Raw genomic sequence first — 19,988 nt, 5'->3', positions numbered from 1 at the left:
AGGAAAAAAAAAATCACAGAATTCCCTTCCTCTTAGCCTTAGTAATCAAGTGGGGCTGGAATAGCAATGTCAAATGCAGTAAAAACAGCACGTAAGCGAGCCAGCTCTAGTTCAGGAGCAATCTCCAAGGAGGGCAGCGAGGATAAAGCCGGGCGGTCTCCTTGTGACGTCAAATCAGCGGACTCTCGCCCTGGCTTTCCGGTTCCCGGCTTTCCGGGCGCAAATGTACGCGACCGCGGCGGCGTTCTGCGCGTGCTCCGCAGAGAGCCGGGAGAAGGTTGGGCCGGCTCACGAAGGAGATGCGTGATTGGCTGTCGCCGTGCGGGGTTCCCTGGCCCCTTTGGCAGGGGTAAAACAATAAGAGGGGGCGGTGGCAAAGGGGGCGGGACGTCCGTGTTCCTTGTCGTTCGCCGCAGTCCCTGGCGCCCGGGAAGAAGTGGTTGTGAGCGAAACACGCTCACTGCAATCGTGTTCCTGAGGCTTTAGGTTTATTGGTGGGAGGCAGCGGCAAGCAGAAGAAATCTTCTGCAGCTGCGTCTCGGCGACTCTCCTGCTGACCTCCGCGCGACGTACCCGCCGCCGCTGTTGGTTGGAGGTGTGTACGGGGGCCGGCAGGGCAGGTCGGTGTGGTGGTCGGAAGGGGACATTCTCTTCGCGCGCCGCGGCTCGAGGCAACCGTCTTGTATGTGAACGGAGGTGTCGTAGGTGTAGCGGTGGAGAGAGACATTGTTCTTGCCGGGTGCCTACGCTGCGGTGTGTGCGTGTGAGGAGTCCAGTCTTTTTCTCGCAGGTGAAGGATGGGAAACTGTGTGGGAAGGGAGGTGATCGGTGGTGCACGTTGTGCGGACAGAGAGCTTTGAGGGCACAGGTGGGGCCAAGGTTGGTTGAGGATGAGGTTGCGAGGGGGACGCAGCAGCTCCCCAAAGGGACGCTGATGGAGGATTAAAACTGGGAGGCGAACCGGGCTTGCAGGAGTGTTTTTAAGAAAGACAGCAGGCTCGGGTTTTTTCCGCCTCAATTGCGGCTCTGAATTCCCGGTTCCAGCGGAGTGGGGAGACCGGCGCCGCCCCGCCCGTGGGGGAGGGGAACGTGGCTGTGGCGGCGGAGGCAGAAGCGACGCAGATGCGAAAGTAGCGGCCTCCGGGCACCATTTCTGGGGACGGAAACAAAATCCGGGTTTGAAGGCAGCTGCCGTTTTGATTACCCAATACCTCGCGTTCCGTCGTCTTTGACACCCCCTCGGGTTTAGTCCGGACGTATTCGCATGTCAGGTTGAAACGTGCACCTCTTTCGTGCCCTTTTTATGCAGGCGATCCCCTGTCGACCCAGGAATAGAATAGATGTTTGAACGCTCTAGAAAACGGGATTTCCCCCCATTCCACCACTTTTAGGGGGATGGAAGGCAAGAGAAAGCAGAAGCCGTCTTACGGTGTTTTGATTTTGCTTGGATCATTTTAGGAGTCATTTTCTCAGCGACTCCAAAAGCCATTTCTTAAGATGGCCTTCTGCCTCTTTGGGGCTATTATATATTTGCAACCACTGCCTTCCACGTGGATTAAGAATTTTTATCCAAAGGATACGTGGTTTTTAAAGTTACAAGAAGTGTGCTTATCTCTTACCAAAAGAATGCATTGAAATTGGAGTAATAACAAAAGTTGTTGCCTCCTCCCCGCCTACAGCTTTGTGATAATAACTAGAGATAATAAAATACAGGTTTTAGTTTTAAGGCTAAATATCTTGTGCTAATTTAATTTTCTCTCTCTTTTTAAAATCTTGTGCTAATTTTCAAATGTTGGTAAGGCATGTACCTGGAACCTTAACCACAATTTATAGAGTCCCATCTATTTGAAGGCACCAAACTGGGAATTCCTTGGGCAGTTCCATATTTGGCAGTTAACATAGCTTTAGACATTTGAGCAAAGTTTCCAAGTAACTGTTTGCTGTATTAGTAGTTACTGGACCTTTTAATGGCTAAGATGCATAACTTTTAAAATTTTTTTTAAAAAGGTCAATTTTTAAAGGCTTTATTACCTTAACTTTTTCTCAAAACTTTAGGGTTAGCCATTGCTTCTTTGTGTTATGATGAAATTTTTATACATAGGCTATTTTAATTCTGAAAGTTATTGAAGAAGTTAGAAGGGAGAATAAAGGCCTTAAATGAATGAAGTGTCATGGACAGTTGTCTTAGTTGTGTTGCTCAGTATTCAGGATTGAAATAGTAGTAATGGTAAACAAGTATCAGGACTGAAGAACCAGAATGCTTGTGGGGTTAAGAAGATCAGAGGAAGAGAAAGAAGAAGATGACTTTTGACATCTTGATAGTTAAGATGTTTAGTTATCACCAGAGCAGTTGGATTATCAATAAACAACTCCTGGTTTGAATAAAATGTTGGCACTTTGGATAGCAGGAAATACTAGCTGTCCACATTTGACTTAGATCAAAAATCAGAATTTTAATGCCAGTTAACGAAAACACTGTCAATAGAGCCTTTAGATTATTAACAGCTTTTTTATCCTGAACAATTTATTTTATTGGTAATTAGTTATCAGTATAAAAAATCCTTTCAGGGATTGCTTTAAAAAAATTCTAGCGGTAAGGGAGGAAATTGTGCAACAAAGAATGAATATTTTAAAAACCCTCAGTTTATATGCTGAGTAGATACGAGGGAAGTGAATCTTAACCTCTTCAGGGCTTAGATTTGTAGGTACACACAAGATGCTTCTGAACTTAAATTCAGTAGAAATTGACAGTGGCCTAATTACTCTTCATTGGCAGATTTTTAATATTAATGGAACAAACTGAACCCAGTTTATTTTTAACCATTTAGCTATTTTACGAAGCCCTGGTGGTGTAGTGGTTAAAAGAACTTGGCTGTTCGTTTTAACACCTAAGAAAGTGTGTTGAAATGGCATGATTTTCATGTTTTACTGTTCATATTTTAGTTCTTCTCAATGGTTTATCAAATAAACTATTTTAGAAGCAGAATTTTTGTTGTTGTGTTTTTTTTCTTGGTGTGTGTACCATCGAATTCGATCCTACTGGCACAGGAAGAGATTGCCCAACCCTCTTCAGCAGAGCATCTGGTGGATTCGAACAGCGCACTTTCGGGATTGCAGCGCAGCTTCTTGCCACTAGGCCACCAGAGCTCCCTTGTTTGGTTTTATTAAAAATTCTGTGCCATTTGATGTTGTTACAAAGAAGTAATTTTTAATCTTATTTTGGAGGCAGGATGCCTAGTATAAAAATCTTTTTTTTTAAAATCTTTTAACAATAACTGAGGAATTTGAACTTCTTTTCTAAGGTGCTCTAAGCATCAGATTCTTCTGTAAATGGAAGCTAATAAGCTGCCTTATGTCAAGGAAATAGATTTATTAAACTGAAGCAAAAACCCCTGATTTTTATTTTTGTGGGACAGCACTTCTATTATTTAATGTTTGACTTTGATTTGATGTTTCCTATTCTATTTACTTGTGTATTCAATATATGTTAATTTTTTAAAATTTTGCAAATTATTTTTAATCATTCGAAAAACACTTGTGGCCTAGTGTCAAGAAGTTGCACTGCAATCCTGAAGGCACTCAGAAAAGGGTGGGCAGTCTCCTCTGGTATGATTAACTGCCTATGAAAACCTGCCAGAGAGTTAGCTATGGGATAGTTGTGGTACACAAAAACAAACCGTAGTATAATTGGTTCTTCTGTAACCTTATATGTGTTTATTTTCTGTTTATTTTATTTCAAAGTTTACAAGTCGGTGCTTTTTTCAGTCACTCATAGACATAAAATTTACAGTGATTACTGTGATGAGTTAATGTCTAATCAAATTTTTATTGTATATTGTCTTTTCTTTCACCCAGCTTACTCTTATTTTTATTCTCTTCTGTTTCTCCAGAATTAGTCTGTGTGTAAACCTTTCCTTTCAGCTCAATTAATTGCTTATGAGTCAGAACCAATTCATAGCTGACCCTTCAGTGGGTTTTCAGAGGCTGTAAATTGCACAGGAGATTGCCTGAGGAGCTACCAGAGCTCCCTGCTTGTTATACTAGTGATTTTATACCATAATTGTTGTTTTGTGACTGATTCTTAATAAGCATAGTTCTGGATTCATCATATTGTGCAGTATTTCACAGATTCTTGACATCATTATACTCTGTTGTGTGGATATGCTATTGTTTAGTCATGTTGAAAAATGAAAATAAAACAATATTGATAGACATTTTATTGTTTCCAACTCTTAGATATTGTTATAGATAGCGTTACAGTAAACATGGATCTAAGTTTGTGTTGCAGCACTTCTTGGGGATTTATACCTAGTAGTGAGATTGCAAGACTTCCCAACTTTCTTTTTTTAATTGAAATTTTACTGAAAGTTTATAGAGACTTGATTTCCATTCATTCATTGTTGGAGATTTTCCTCCCTGTCCACCCCTCCCCCCAGTTCGCTTTTCCCTTTGAAAAACTTTTTTAAAAAATTCTTGCATTGTTATACAATCCTCACCCCCAGTCCACGCCACTATTAGCTCTCATTCTGGACTCTTGTCATGAAAATAATACCTAATCATATATTCCTTTTAAACAGTTCTTTCCTCTTATCTGTTTCAGTGCAGTATACATTATTTATTCCCTCTTTTCTTCATTTCCCCCCAACTCCGATGTCAGTGTCACTATGCAGTATTTATCCTTTTGTGACAGATAGTTCACTCAGCATTTTGTCCTCCAGGGTCACTCATTTTGTCTATTTCATGAGATTTTTTCCCGTGCTGCATAGTATTCCATTGTGTGAATATGCCACAGCTTCTCTAGCCATTTGTTTGTTGTTGGGCACTTAGGTTGTTTGCAACTCTTTGCTATTGTGAACAAAGCGGAAATAAATATAGGTGTGCATGTATCTGGGTGACAGTTATGGTTTCCTTAGGACATATTTCTCAGTAGTGAAATTGCTGGGTCAAATGATAGTTCTATTTGCAACTTTTGGTGAAAGTGCCATACAGCCTTACATAGTGGTTGCACCATTTTACACTCCCACCAACAGTGAATAAGGGTTCCAGTTTTTCCTCGCCAGCATTTGATGTTTGCTGTTCAGTTAAATTTTGCTATTCTTACTGGGATGAGATGATATCTTGTAGTTGTTTTGATTTGCATCTTTCTTAGAGCTAGGAATTTTGAACATTTCTTCATGTGTTTGTTTGCCATATGAATGTCTTCTTTGGTGAAGTGTCTGTTTATATCCTGTGCCCATTTTGCAGTTGGGCTGTTTGCCTTTATCTTGTTGTAGTGCTCAAGTATTCTGTAAATTCTAGATATGTCCCTTCTCAGACAAATATTTTTTCCTAGTCTGTGGCTTTCCTTTTTACCCTGTTGGAGAAGTTTTTGGATGTGCATAGGGATTTGATTCTTAGGTCTCATTCATCTATTTTATCCTCTCCTGGTTGTAGGTTTTTCAGGATGCTTGGAAGACTGTTTAGGTTGTGGATTAGTACTTGTAGAGTTCTTCCAAGATTTTCTTTAATGACGTTTATACTCCTTGGTTTCAATCCCAGGTCCTTGATCCACTTTGAGTTGGTTTTTGTGTATGGAAGTGTGGATCTTGCTTGAGTTTTCTGCAGATAGTTTTTCAGTTTTGCCAACAGCATTTGTTAAAAAGGTTGTCTTTTCCCCACTTAACTGATTTCATCTCCTTGTAAAAAATCAGTTCTGGGTTCTCAATTTTATTCCATTGATCTTTGTGTCTGTCATTGTACCAGTACCACGCCATCTTGACCATCACAGCAGTGTAGTAGGATTTGAAATCAGGGTGTGAGATGCCTCCTACCTTGTTTCTCTTTTTAAGGAGTACTTTACTTATTTGGGCCTCTTTCCATTCCAAATGAAATTGGAAGTGGCCTTTTCCATCTCGTTGAATCTTCCCAACTTTCTAAGGAGGTGCCAAACTGTTTTCCGTAGTGTTTGTAGCATTTTACATTCCCACCAGCAGTACATCTATGAACTTTGATACATGCCAGTAGTTATTGAAAGGCTTCAGGTCTCTTGTTCATAGGGTCGCTATGAGTTGTGCTTGACTCGATGGCAGTCAACAACCACCAGCAGTACATGAGTGTTCCAGCCTCTACATAACTTCGCCAGCATTTGTTGTTGTTTGTTGTCTAACTGAATATTGCTATTTTTGCCAAGGTGAGATATCATTGTTGTGATTTGTGTGGGCTCAAATGTGATGAGGATGGCACAGGATAGGGCAGGGTTCACATGTGTTTACACGATAGGTGTGAGTCATACTTGATTTGATGGCACGTAACAACAATAATAGTACTGAAAGTCAACTGTGAGTTGATTCTGACTTAAAGGCACATAACAACAAATAGAACTGAGTATCCCACTAATTACCAGATGAGCAGACAAGTCTGCCTTGGAGGAAGTACACTCATGGTGCCTCTTAGAGGCAAGGTGGTGAAACTTGATCTCACATACTTTGGGCATGTTGTCTGGAGGGGCCAGTCTTTGGAAAAGGATATCATACTGGAAAAGGTGGAGGGTCAGAGAAAGGAAGATCCCCAACAAGAAGGATTGATACCATCTGTAACATCTCTCCCTGTAGAGAGCTCCATCTTCTTCCTATAACAATGGGCAGAAATTGTGAGGATGGTAGGATAGGGCAAGGTCAGATCTGATGTTCTTAGGGTCACTGTTAAGTCGTAGCTCACTTGATTAACCTAACAACAATAGCTAATGAAGGGAATTCCAGTGGCTTGGTGGGTAAAGAGAGTCACCCTGCCACCTCAAAAGCAGCTGTTTTGAATCTACCAGGTTCTCTGTGGAAGAAAGATGGACAATCTCTCCTCGTGTGATTTTTCTAACCTATGAAAACTCACTGCAAGGTTCCAGATTTTAAAAGCACTTATTTTAAGAATCACTCTTGAGTGTGAAGTGCTCAAAGTGAAACATAATTACACAATTTTATATCTAGACTCCTATAAAGAGGAAACTATCACTGGAACTCTTCATGTACTGCTGTTGAATATGTAAAAGGTGCAACTGTTATGGAAAACTGTGAAGTAGCATTTCTAATTAAAAGCAGTGATTTAACAGGCGATATATACTTTATCCTTAGGCTATGTTTATGCTTTTCGTGAAAGTTTGGTAAGTTAGGTGCCCATTTGAAAATTTCCACACATTGTTCAGTGGCCTTGATCACTTTTAATAGCTTCTGGAATTAGAAATTTGCCTCCTCTTTCTTTGATCTTGAGAAAAGAGATTTGATCCATAATTATTTATTACCCCTGTGGTGCTTAGATCTTATTTGCACAGCTTTCATTCTGTAGTCTGCCACACAAATTGGAGATCACTGCTTTAAAAAAGGGGAACTCTCGTAGTCCCTAAGAGGATGCATTGCTAACTAAAGCTGTGCCACCCCACCAGCTGCTCTGTAGGAGAAACAGTCTCCTCCTGTGTGATTTACAGCCTTAGAAAAACCTGGAGGTTCAGCTGTGAGTCGCTTTTGATTCTATGTTTGTTAGAGCCTTTGAGCTCTAAAAAACAAGGTATACAGTGCTATATTGGTTGGTAAAGTCACTTTAAACAAAAACTACCTGGAGTTTCAGAAAGTTTCACTATTTATATGAGGATTAGGAATTTGAGAAAGTGGTGTTTCCCTAGACAGATACAAGCTGTGGTTCAGGGAGCAAGGACCTGTGCCTCTCTGGGATAATATATGACATGAGTGAGGGACCCTAAAGGGATAGAGATTAGGATCTGTTTTCATTATCTCTCAGTAGGTTTTCAGGAAGCTGTAAATTGCATAAGAGGAGATTGCCCACTTTTCTCCCATGGACCAGTTCTCTTGGAATCAAACTGCTATATAGGTGCTGCTTTTGGGTTAGCAGCACAACTCCCTATAGACTAGGTCACCAGGGTTCCACTTTATCCAGTGCTCATATAGGAAATACCTCAAGCTGATTTTAACAGAGATTTATTCTTACAGTATAGGAGGCTAGATGTATGATTTGAGTGTGCCGAACCTAGAGGAAGGCTCTCTCATATAGGTGCCGGAGGAACATTCTCGTTTTCTTCTGTTAGGCTTGGTGCTTCCTTGCACAGATATCTGAATTTAGAAGGGTGCACTCCATCTCTACCAATTCTTGATGGTTCTGAAATCCTCTCTCTAGCTCCCTTACCCTAGTGAGTACTAGGCCACACCTTATGGAAATTTACACTGATCCAGGCAGTGGTAGGATTAATGTTACATTCTACTCAATTCTTCTGCAACTGATTTATAAGATCATGATTCTGTTTATTATCTAGTTTCCAAATTATAACATGACTACAAAGCTCTTGAACTCTGCTAATAAATACTAAGAGGCATCCATGCTGCCAGTAAGCTTTGACCCAGAGGCACCAAATTCTTAGCTCTTTGGCCACCAAAAGATCTGAAATACATCCTTACCTGGAAGTCTTCTGCTTCCAGACACTCCTTGCGCTTGCTCCATAGGTCAGTTTCCATTCTCTCTTGCATTGGTCTCCGGTTCTCTGCAAATCTGATTCTTCTGCTGTTTTTTGTTACTGCTTCTTTTATCTGTGTTGTCGCTTATGTTAAATTCTTCTTCTTTCCTTTTGACCCTTGCCCATTGTTGCCTTTCACATTGGCAATTCACCAATAATCTCTTCAGGCACCTTAAAACTCTTTCCAACTCTCACTATTGTACAATTTCAAAACCTCTTCTACATTTTAGGTGTCTGGTTTGTAGGGAGCTACCTTGTTAACCAAAAGTTGGAACATTTCTGGCAGTTCAAATCCACCGGCCTCTTGTTGTTATGTGTGGTTGAGTCAAGTATGATTGATAGCAACTCTGAATATTAGATCTGAAACCTATCCTGTGCCATCTTCATCATCTCTGACACACTTGAGCCGGTTGCTTCACTGTATCAGTCCCATCTCATTGAATCTTTCTTTTATCTACCCTCCACCTTTCAAGCATGATACCTCTTTATAGAGAATAGCCTCTTCTGATGACGTGCCCCCCAAAAGTATATGATACAAAGCTTTGACTTCCTTACCTCTAAGGAGCTCTCTGGTTGCACCTTCTACAAGACAAATCTGACTGTTCTTTTGACAGTCCATGGGATATTCAGGAGCTTCCTATATGGCCCTCTTAATTTGAATGTTTGATTGTTCTGAGAAATATGTACATACTTACTGTTATTTGCACTTTAAGTTGTTGTTAGGTTCCATCAAGTCAGCAACTAATAATGACCTTCTGAACAACAGGTTGGAACCTTGGTGTGTCCTGAATCATCCTCAGAATCTCTGTCCTCATACTGTGGCAGTCTCTGTCAGTTCATCTTGTTGAGGGTCTTCTTTTTCCCCTATCTTTCCCAGCATGATTTCTCTCTCTAAGGCTGGTTCCTCCTGAGCCCTGGAGGCCAAGTTGTAAGGAGATATGTTGCAGTCCCAAAGGCATGTGGTTCAAAGCCATCACCTGCTCCATGGAAGAAAGATGGGCATTCTCCTGTGCAATTTACTGCTGATGAAAATCCACTGGAGGGTCAGCTATGGGTGCTGTTTAAATGCAGTTGTTGTACATAACTGCCCTTACCTCTGAGAAGCATTCTGATTGCACTTCCTTCAAGACAGATTTGGTGTTTTTGTTTTGTATTGTTTTTGGCTGTCTGTAGTATATTTAATACTGTCCTCAATACAACGATTCAAAGCATCAGCTTGTCTGTCATCATTATTCATTGTCTAACTTTCAGATGCATAGGTAGCAATTAGATGTACCTTCATCTTTCGTTTAACATACATGCTCTTTGAGAATTTTGGAGAGGACCCTGAAAGCACTTTTCCCAGTGCAGTATGTCTTTTAATTTCTTGAATGCAACTGGATCCAAATACAATGAAAACCTTTGTTAACTTTAATCTTTTTTCCATCTATCATGATGTTACTGCCTCTGAAAACTTGCTGGAAGGTCAACTGTGCGTGGCATGGGAGGAGATTGCCCATCTTTGTCCTGTGGACCAGCTTGTGGATTTGAACCAGATGCCTTTTGGTTGGCTGTATAGTTCCTTATTTACACAGTAACTGCATTAATGGGCTTGAGTATGTCAGATGCTATGATATGGCACAGGATAGGACAGAGTTCTCTTCTGTTCATAGGGTAGCTATGAGTTGTACTTGACTTGATGACATATAACAACATCAGGATGTTTCTTGTTGGTCCAGTGATGAGAATTTTCTTGATGTTCAGAAATAACCCATATTTAAGGCTGTAGTCTTTGTTGCAAACTGTGGCTGACTCTGAGAAGAATGGGAATTCCAGAACACTTGATCATGCTAATGCGAAGCCTATACTTAGACCAACAGGCAGTCATCAGAACAGGGCAAGGAAACACTGCCTGGTTCAAAATTGGGAAGGGTGTATGCCAGGGATGAGTTCTATCTCCATACCTTTCAACCTGTATGCAGAACAGATTATCCGGGAGGCTGGGCTCTATGAGGAGGAATGTGGAGTCAAGATTGGTGGAAGATTCATCAACAGTCTGCATTATGCAGATGACACAACCCGGCTTGCTGAAACTGAGGAGGATCTGAAGCGCTTGCTGCAGAGGGTCGAGGATTGCAGCCTCCAATATGTACTGAGGCTCAATGTCCAGAAGGCAAAGATTCTAACCACTGGACCAATTGGCAGCATCAGGATGGATGGTGAAGAGATTGAGATTGTTCACAGCTTTAGTTTGCTTGGCTCCACAGTCAACACTCTTGGCACCAGTAGCCAGGAAATTAAAAGACTTATTGCCAAAAAAAACCCCCAAAACCCAAAACAAACACTTATTGCCATGGGAAAATCTGCTGTTAGGGACCTCTCCAAAGAAAGTACTGAAGATCAGTGATGTCTCTCTGGAGACTAAGGTGCGTCTGATACAGGCCATGGTCTTTGCAATCACTTATTATACATCAGAGAGTTGGACAATGACTTAGGAAGTAAGAAGAATTGATGCCTTTGAGCTGTGGTGCTGGAGAGAAGAGTATTGAGGGTACCATGGACTTCTAAGAAAACAAACAGATTCATCCTTGAAAGGGTTAAACCGGGCTGCTCCTTGGAGGCAAGGATCCTGAGGCTGCGTCTGACATACTTTGCACATGTTGTAAGGAGGGACCAGTCCTTGAAGAGGGTCTTCATGCTTGGGAGGGTGGAGGGACAGCACAGGAGGGAAAGTCCCTCTATGAGGTCGATTGATTCAGTGACTGGGGTAATCGGGATGGGAGTGTCAGAGGCAGTGCAATTGGCACAGGACAGAGCAGAGTTTAGGACTGTTGTACATAGGGTCTCTGTGAGTTGCAAGCAACTGGACAGCACGTAACAACAACAGTTTTTGATGATCTTCAGTAAGTGCTTCAAGTCTTCTTCACTTTTCTAAACAAGGTTGGGTCATTTTCCATAATGTATGTATTATTGATGAGTCTTCCTCCAGTGCTAATGCTAATGCTGCATTCTTTTATATTAGTCCCAACTTCTAGAATGATATGTTCAGCATACAGATTGATTAGTAACAGAGAAAACATACAGTCTTTATTTACCTTTTCTGATTTTAAACCATATTGCTTTTATCTATGTATAGGTTTCATATGAGCCCAATTTAGTGTTCTGGGATTTCCATTCTCAAGGTTGTTCATAATTTGTTATGATCGACACAATCAAAAGCCTTTGTCTAATTGATAAAACACAAGTAAGCATCCTCCTGGGATTCTCTGCTTTCAGCCAAGATCCATCTTACAGCAGTAGTCCTATCCTCTTTTGAATCCAGCTTGAATTTCTTGCAGTTTCCTGTGGGTGCACTGTTCTAGCTATTTTAAAAAATAATCTTCAAGATTTTACTTGTAGATAATATTAATGAAAATTGTTCAGTTTCTACTTCCTATTGGGTCACTTTCTGGATATGTTTGACTGACAACTGAGCCACGACTGGGGAGGTGTGGTGAGCAGGATGGGTGTGTGAGTTTGATTGATTAACACCATACTCTCAGGAATCTTACCAGTCTGAACAAGCGAGTAAGCCTGATGGGTTTTTTATGGTTTTGTGTTTTTCCACATTTTTCTTCCAATTAATCCAGGACCTTGCTCCTTTCATAATGTTAACTGGGCACCATCTAGTTCTTCGAGTCTCAGGGTTTTAGAGAGACTGAGGTTGAGGTGGCCCATTTGCCCTTTGGATGGGTTGTTCCTACACATCTTTTTTCCATTTTTTCCTTCTTAACTCTCTGCTCCAGATGGGGAAGAGACCATTAATAGCATTTTAAATGGCGTTTCGTAAGCTTTTCAGACCTTAGTTGCTATTGATGACACAGTTGTTGTTGTTGTTATGTGCAGCTCTGAACTCGCTGCTATCCTCAGCCAGTCTGTCTCTGAAACACCTACTCCCATTGCTCCAGTTACTGTATCATTCCTTTTCATCCAGAACCTTCCTCTCCAGCACTGTACCATCACCCTTCCAAGCATAATGTCCTTTTCCAAGGACTGGTGCCCCCTGGCCACATACCCAAAGCATGTGAGCTGGAGCGTCAAAATCCTTGCCTCCAAGGAGAAACTTGGTTTCACCCTCTTAAGGACTGAACTTTTTGTTCTCTTGACAGTCTATGGTACATTCATACTCTTCTCCAGCACCACAATTCAAAAGCATTGATTTTAAGTCTTTGTTTTTTCTCTAATCACTGAATTAACCACCATAGAATGATATGAAATTTCCTAACAGTAATTTCTAGTGAAGAAGCTCTGTTGACACAGTGGTAAACTTTTACTTTCTAGATACATTGTTTCCCAGAGAAAAGACTTGCTTATTCCCTACCATATTTGTCACAGCCTGGGAAATCTGTGGGGCCGTTCCACACTTCCATACAGCATCGCTTTGAGTCAGAATCTATTCTGTGGCACACAGCAACAATCTGTAATGAGTGAAGTTTTGATTGTGTGTTAATATTATTTGCAGTGGTGGTGGTTTTTACTATTTGAAGTTACTGGTTAAAGTTAAATTTATGATTGTACTAGTAATTTTATCACCATTACCAGAATCAGTGTTTCTCTTTCTCTTGTACATAAAGTGGGATCCATTTCAAAGGAACTAGCAGAATACATACATAGTATTCATAGTAATTTTGTTTACCATACCTTCTATTTTCTGTTGTAATATGCTCTGATAGTTTTGTTTATACTAGACTTAGGGAGCTCTGGTGGCCTAGTGGTAAGATGCGTGCTGCAACCTTGAAGGCATGTGGTTCAAATCCACGAGTTTCTCTGCAGGAGGAAGATAGGCACTTTCCTTTAGTGCGTTTAACTGTCCCTGAAAACCCATTGGAAGGTCAGCTATAGGTTGGTTCTGACTCGACAATGGTACACAACATATTAGACTTTAGAAAATTAGTTCCATGGATTTCTTGACTAGTGCATCTATTCCCTTATTATTGTTGTTATGTGCTGTCTAGTCACTTTTGATTCATAGTGACCCTATGCACAATAGTCCTGAAACCTGCTCTATCCTGTGCCAATCTTACTGTCTTATTGTCTCTGACATACCTACCCTGATTACCCCAGGCATTGAATCAGTCCATCTCATTGAGGGTCTTCCTCTCTTGTGCTGTCCCTCCACCCTTTCAAGCTTGATGTCTCTCTCCAAGGATTGGTCCCTCCTTGCAACATCCCCAAAGTATGTCAGGCAAAGCCTCAGAATCCTTGCCTCCAAGGAGCAGCCTGGCTTCACCCTCTCCAGAACAAATCTATTTGTTCTCCTGGCAGTCCATGGTATATTCAGTATTCTTCTCAAGCACCGCAGCTCAAAGGCATCAATTTTCCTTCTGTCTTTCCTAGCCATTGTCCAGTTTTCTGATGCATTATCTAGCCAATTGCCAAGACTATGACCTGGATCACCTTAGTTTTCAGACTGATGTTGTTGCTCTTCAGTACTCTGGAGAGGTCCCTGACAGCAGATCTTTCCCAGTGCAATTCATTTGATTTCCTGGCTGTTGGTACTAAGACTGTTGATTGTGGAGCCAAGCAAACTAAAGCTGGTAACATTCTTAATCATTTCACCTTCTATCCTATTGCTGCCAGTTGGCCTAGTGGTGAGGATCTTTGTTTCAAACCATATTGAAGGCTGCAGTCCTTGACCTTCTCTTCAGATCCTCCTTAGTTTTAGCAAGCAAGGTTGTGTCATCTGTATAATTCAAGTTGTTGATGAGTCTTCTTCCAATCCTGATGCCACACTGAGGCCTTTCTCCTAATAGAACCCAGCGTTCTGGAAGATCTGTTCTGCATATAGATTGAAAAGATAGGGAAATAGGACACATCCCTGGTATACCCTTCCCAATTTTGAGCCATGCAGTGTTTCCTTGCTCTGTTCTGACGATTGCCTCCTGGTCCAATTATAGGTTTCACATAAGCACAATCAAATGTTCTGGGATTCCCATTCTTAGAGTTTTAGCCACAGCTTGTTGTGATCTATGCAGTCAAATGCCTTTGCATTTGACTATTACCTTTTACCTTACAGTTATTTCCTTAACTTACAATGAATTTACTACCTTTTACCTTACCTTATTTGACTGTTACCTATTACCTTACAGTATTGTAATCACACATTGCTTGCTGTTTTTATATTGTGAAGTTTTTTTAGTGTTACATAATTATTTATGATGCTGTAGGGGTTTTTTTAACATTATTGTAATGAGTGTATATGAACCATCAAATTGGTTTTTCACAATTTACTTAATTTTTGATTCTTAATAAAAAATTTGATACTGAGAATAAAAATATGGTAAAGTATTAAATAAGCATTTCAACTGTTTTAAGCATTTATCTTTCAGAAACATTAAAGTGAGGTATGTACCTTAAAATCTGGGCATAATGGTTTTGTTTATTGCTCTTTATCTCTATATAACTACTTATTTTTAAATTGTAGCATCATTATTTTGTTTATTCCCCCCATAACTCATTCATTCTCATTGCCATCTAGTCAGAATTAATTCACAGCTGAGCCTCCAGCTGGTTTCCCAAGGCTGTAAATCACATAGGAGATTGATTACCTGTCTTTTTCACCTGCAAAGCTGCCAATTAATTTGAACTGCTGCTAAGGCTTGGCCTTTGGGTTTGCAGTGCAACTCCATATGGACTACACCAGAGCATCCTATCTGATAAGAATTTGTTAAAGGGTAGACTTTGTGGCTAACAGATTATGATGGCAGTTACAGCCGTATGTCGCTACTTCTGTCTTCAATTGATAATGTGTAAATGCATTTGGAGTTTAATTGTGGAATAATAGTTTGCCAAAGAAATGTAGGCTTAATGTCAGGATTACATTTTGGTTTTATTAACATGAGTTGGAATCAACCCAGCAGCAGTGGATTTGGTTTGGTTTTATAGTAATGCTGAATGAATTTTTACATACAAAATTTATGAATTTCCTTATCAGTAGCATGGATCTGATAACCTAGGGGGTGTGGATGTATATGCTGAACAGTACTACCCAAAAGATTGGCAGAACCCAACTCAGCCTTTTACCTGGTATCATTAGTCAGAACAAAACAAATTCACAGGAACCAAAATATTACCTGAATATATCATATCAGAATTTAGAAACCATCTCAAGAATAAATTTGAATTACTGAACACTTAATAAATTGTGGAGGGACATCATACGTGAAGAAAGCAAAAAGTCACTTAAAAGACAGGAAAGGAAGGAAGGGAGGGAAGGAGGGAGGGAGGGAGGAAGGCAGGCAGGCAGGCAGGCAGGCAGGAAGGCCCTAAATGGACATTAGAAGATAGAGGAAGCTGAAGTGAAAGGCAGAAATGGTGCGATGAACAGAAGATTTCAAAGGGCTTGAGAAGAAAAAACGAAGAATGATAATGAAATGTGCAGAGACTTAGAGTAAGAAATCTAAAAGGGAAGAGAATGCTTACTATTTCTCAAACTGAAAGAGCTGAAGAACAAATTTAAGTCTCAAGTTGCAATACTGATGGCTTCAATGGGTAGACTGTTGAATGATGCAGGGAGACAAAAAGAGAATATGAAAGCAGTATACAGTTACTGTACCAAAAATAATTGTTCAGTAGTACTGAACCATTTCAGGAAGCTTCATGTAATTAAGATCCATTGAAACTGAAGCTTAGAGGTCTACACTGAATAGAAAACATTGGCAAAAAACCAAGTTTCCAGGAATTTTCTGAGTATCAGTTGAGTTATTTGAATAAATAGATGCAACTCTAATTATGCTCACTCATCTACTTAGCTAAGAGACAACATTATGATAAATGGAGAAAAGATTAAAGTTGTGAAAGATTTCATTTTACTTGGATCACTTAGAATTCTTAATTTAAAACTACTCTTTTGAAATGATATAATTTTATCTTTCTGTAGTCCCCTTTATTGCCCAGTACTTTATGGAATGGTTTCTCCACAATTTGTTTATTCACTCAGTTGATTAATGGACACTTGAGTTCTCCATTTTGGAGTGTTTAATGTGATACAGATTTTCTTTTCCCTAGAGAAACTCATAGAAGTGGGGTTACTGAGTAATCTGGGAAGTGAATATTTATGTGAATGCTGTACTATTTTTCAAAACAGTTGGTATGGTTAAATTTTTAATGCCAACATCTGACATACTTTGGACATGTTGTACAGAGGGACTGGTCCTGGGAGAAGGACATCATGCTTGGGAGGGTGGAAGGACAGCACAGGAGGGGAAGGCCCTCTATGAGGTGGATTGATGCAGTGACTGGGGTAATCGGGATAAGCGCGTATCGGAGACAGTGCGATTGGCACAGGACAGAGCAGAGTTTAGGGCTGTTGTACATAGGGTCACTATGAATTGCAAGCAGCTCCACGGCACCTAACAACAACAACAGTATATTCCAGATTTAAGCATGTTACATAGTGTTTTACAAGTTCATTGTTTTTCAGTGTTGTGTAATACTCCATTGTGTGTATATACAACTGATTTTCTATCCATTCATTGGTTGATGAGCACTTGGGCTGCTTCCCTAGCTTATTTACTATTGTGAATAATGCTTCAGTAAACACAGATGTGCATATATCTGTCTGTGTCCTGTCTCTGGTTGTTTTTACAGTATATTCCCAGTAGTGTGATAGCTAAGTCAAATGCTATTTCTATTTCCAACTTTTTGAGGAAGCACCAAACCACCTTCCATAGTTGTAATACCATTTTACATTTCCACCAGCAGTAAATGAGAGTTCCAATCTCTCTGAATTTATTCTTTGCGAAGTGTCTCTTCATATCTTTTCCATTTTGTGATTGGCGTATTTGCTTTTTTCTTGTTCACATTAACCGTGTCTTTTTCTTAATTATGCTAGCAAAGAACCGCATGATCCTATCAATTGATCATAAAAGGTCTTTGACAAAGCCTAACACCTTTTCCTGATTAAAACACTCAACAAAATGAGAATGGATTTTTTCAAACATTGTGAAAGGTATATACACAAAACCAAGAGCCAACATAACTCTCAATGGAGAGAAACTTAAGGCATTCTCCTTGAGAACTGGAACTAGGTAGGCTAGGCAAGGATGCCCTCTAACACTAGTCTTGTTATTGGAAGTCTAAAAGCAGTAAGGCAAGAGAAGGGGGAAATAAGAGGCATCCAAATTGGCCAAGAGAAGGTAAATCATCTTTATATATGCAGATGATAGTATACTTGGGAAAGATTCAGGAAGAACACTGTTGGACAAACTTTGTTGTGTAGTAAACTTATTCAGCACAGTAGCAGGATACAAGATCAACGCACAAAAATCAGTTGGATTTATCTAAGTAACAAAGAGAGCATAAAAAAGGAAATAAGAAAAAAATACCAATTACTTAGCTAATCAGAAGATGAAATGCTTGGGAATAAATCTAACTAGAGATTCAAAAGACCTTTACAAAGGAAATGACAAGAAGAGACCTAGAGAAACATGGTTCATGGATAGAAAGACCTCATTATCATGAAAATGACAGTTCTCCCAAGAGCAATCTACAAGTCCAGTGTAACCCCAATACAGATACCATTTCCATTCTTCAACAAGATGGAAAAGATAGTTTCCGGTTTTATCTGGAATGGAAAGAGACCCCAAGTTTGGTGTTTTTTTTTTTTAAAACCAAACTAAAAAACAGCACCACCAAAACCCTCAAATTCATTGCCATAAATTCAGAACTGAACCTCCAGAAGGTTTCAGTGGCTATAGATCAAATGGGAGGAGATTGTTCATCTTTAATCCAAAAGTTTAACTTTTGGTTTAGCTGTGTGACTCCCTTTGACCTACATTACCAGAGTTCCCTATAGTATAGAGTTTATATCCATATTTATATATAGTGGAGCTAACTATTTTAGCCAAAAGGTTTACCGGGAAGAACTTCTTGGAGGTGGCTCAGAAGATAAGCCCAGTTGTCATCTCTTAAATATCACAACCTTGAAACCTTTATGAAGCACAGTAGGAATCAGAATGACTGATGGCAACTGTGATAAAAGAAGAAAATAAATAATACTTCATAGAGCTTTGTTGGTAGGGTGCCATCATAGGGAACTCTGATGGCCTGGTGTTAAGAAACTGTGCTTAGTCCCAAAGGCACTTAGTTCAAATCCACCAGCTGCTCTGTGGGAGAAGGATAGGCAGTCTCCTGTGTGATTTTACTACTGAAAACCCACCAGAAGGTTAGCTCTGGGCCAGTTCAGACTTAATAGTACTCAACAACAACAATAGGTACCATGAAGTTGGAACCAGACTCTTAGCTGTGACCCTCTAATGGGTTTTCAGAGGCAATAAATCTCTTGAGAGGAAAATACCCATCTTTCTCCCACAGAGCAGCTGGTAGATATGAACCACGAGCCTTTTGGTTGACAGTGAGCTCCCTACAATTGAGAAGAGTTATAGTGGATAGTGCAGAGGACTGAGGAGGACCTCTTTCATTGAGAAAAAGTGACTTTATAGAGAATTAAGTCAACTAGTAGAAGTAGATGATATTTGAGTAGATTAGAGGAAGAATTAGATGCACAGTTTAGGGCATAGTATGGTAGATAAGTGTCATGAGCACTTTGTCATCTAATAGAAAAGAGTTCTGTTGAGGAACAATGTTTTCATGGCCTTTAAACTGAATCTAGATGAGCACATCTATATGAATATCAGCACAGAAAAACGAAGATGTAGACCAGCTTTTGAAAAAAAAAAAATCTTGATTCTTGTTAACAGACATCTAGAAATTTAGATTTGGAGATCTGGCCAACTGACTGGAAGAGATCCATTTTGTTCCCATTCCCAAAAGTGATCCAACAGAATGTGGAAATTATCAAACAATGTCATTAATATTGTATGCAAGCAAACTCTTGCTGAAGATCATTAAAAAAAAATGTGTGAAACTGTACATCAACAGATAATTGCCAGAAATTCAAGCTGGATTTAGAAGAAGCTGTGACCCCACAAAAAATATGGCTGATAATACTGCTAATGTCAGATGGACCTTGGCTGAAAGCAGAGAATACAGAATGATCTTTATTAGTACTTTATTAACTATGCAAAGTCATTTGATTGTGTGGATCATAACAAATTATGGCTAACATCGAGAAGAAGAATAATCCCAGAACACTTAATTGTGATTATAAGAAGAAGCTGTTGTTAGAACAGAGCAAGGGAACACTGTATAAAATCAAGAAAGGTATGCATCAGGGCTGTATCCTTTTTCCATACCTGCTTAGTCTGTATGCTGAAAAAATTATTCAAGTGTCTGGACTTTATTAAGAAGAGTGTGGTATCGCTAAAAATCACCTGTGACTTCATCCATAGCCACTGGTGAGAGTCAGCGCCCAGAGCCATCATGGGCTTTAAAAGCTCATTGCCCACTGCTGTGGTGTGGACAGCTGAAACCCAGGTCCCGACGGCACCTGGGGGGGAAAACCCAGACTCTACTTCATGCTCTGCTGGAGAAGGAGGGGCAGTCTCCTGTACCAGTCAGATCCAATTTGACGGTACAC

General features: G+C 40.1%; 1 protein-coding gene across 2 annotated transcripts in view; it reads left to right on the top strand.

Annotated features, from left to right (window-relative positions):
• The first annotated feature begins 319 nt into the window (after positions 1–319).
• G3BP2 (GTPase activating protein (SH3 domain) binding protein 2) overlaps positions 320–19,988 on the top strand; it is a 47,863-nt gene continuing 28,194 nt past the window's right edge. For both annotated transcript variants that reach the window (XM_006898459.1, XM_006898460.1), the window contains exon 1: positions 320–595. The gene's annotated coding sequence lies outside the window, so the exon portion shown is untranslated. The remainder of the gene's footprint in view (positions 596–19,988) is intronic.

This window comes from Elephantulus edwardii, unplaced genomic scaffold (genome assembly GCF_000299155.1).
Source record: "Elephantulus edwardii isolate Elephantulus edwardi_28Jun2011 unplaced genomic scaffold, EleEdw1.0 scaffold00230, whole genome shotgun sequence".
Lineage (NCBI taxonomy): Eukaryota > Metazoa > Chordata > Mammalia > Macroscelidea > Macroscelididae > Elephantulus > Elephantulus edwardii.
This window is presented reverse-complemented; position numbering and strand designations above follow the sequence as displayed.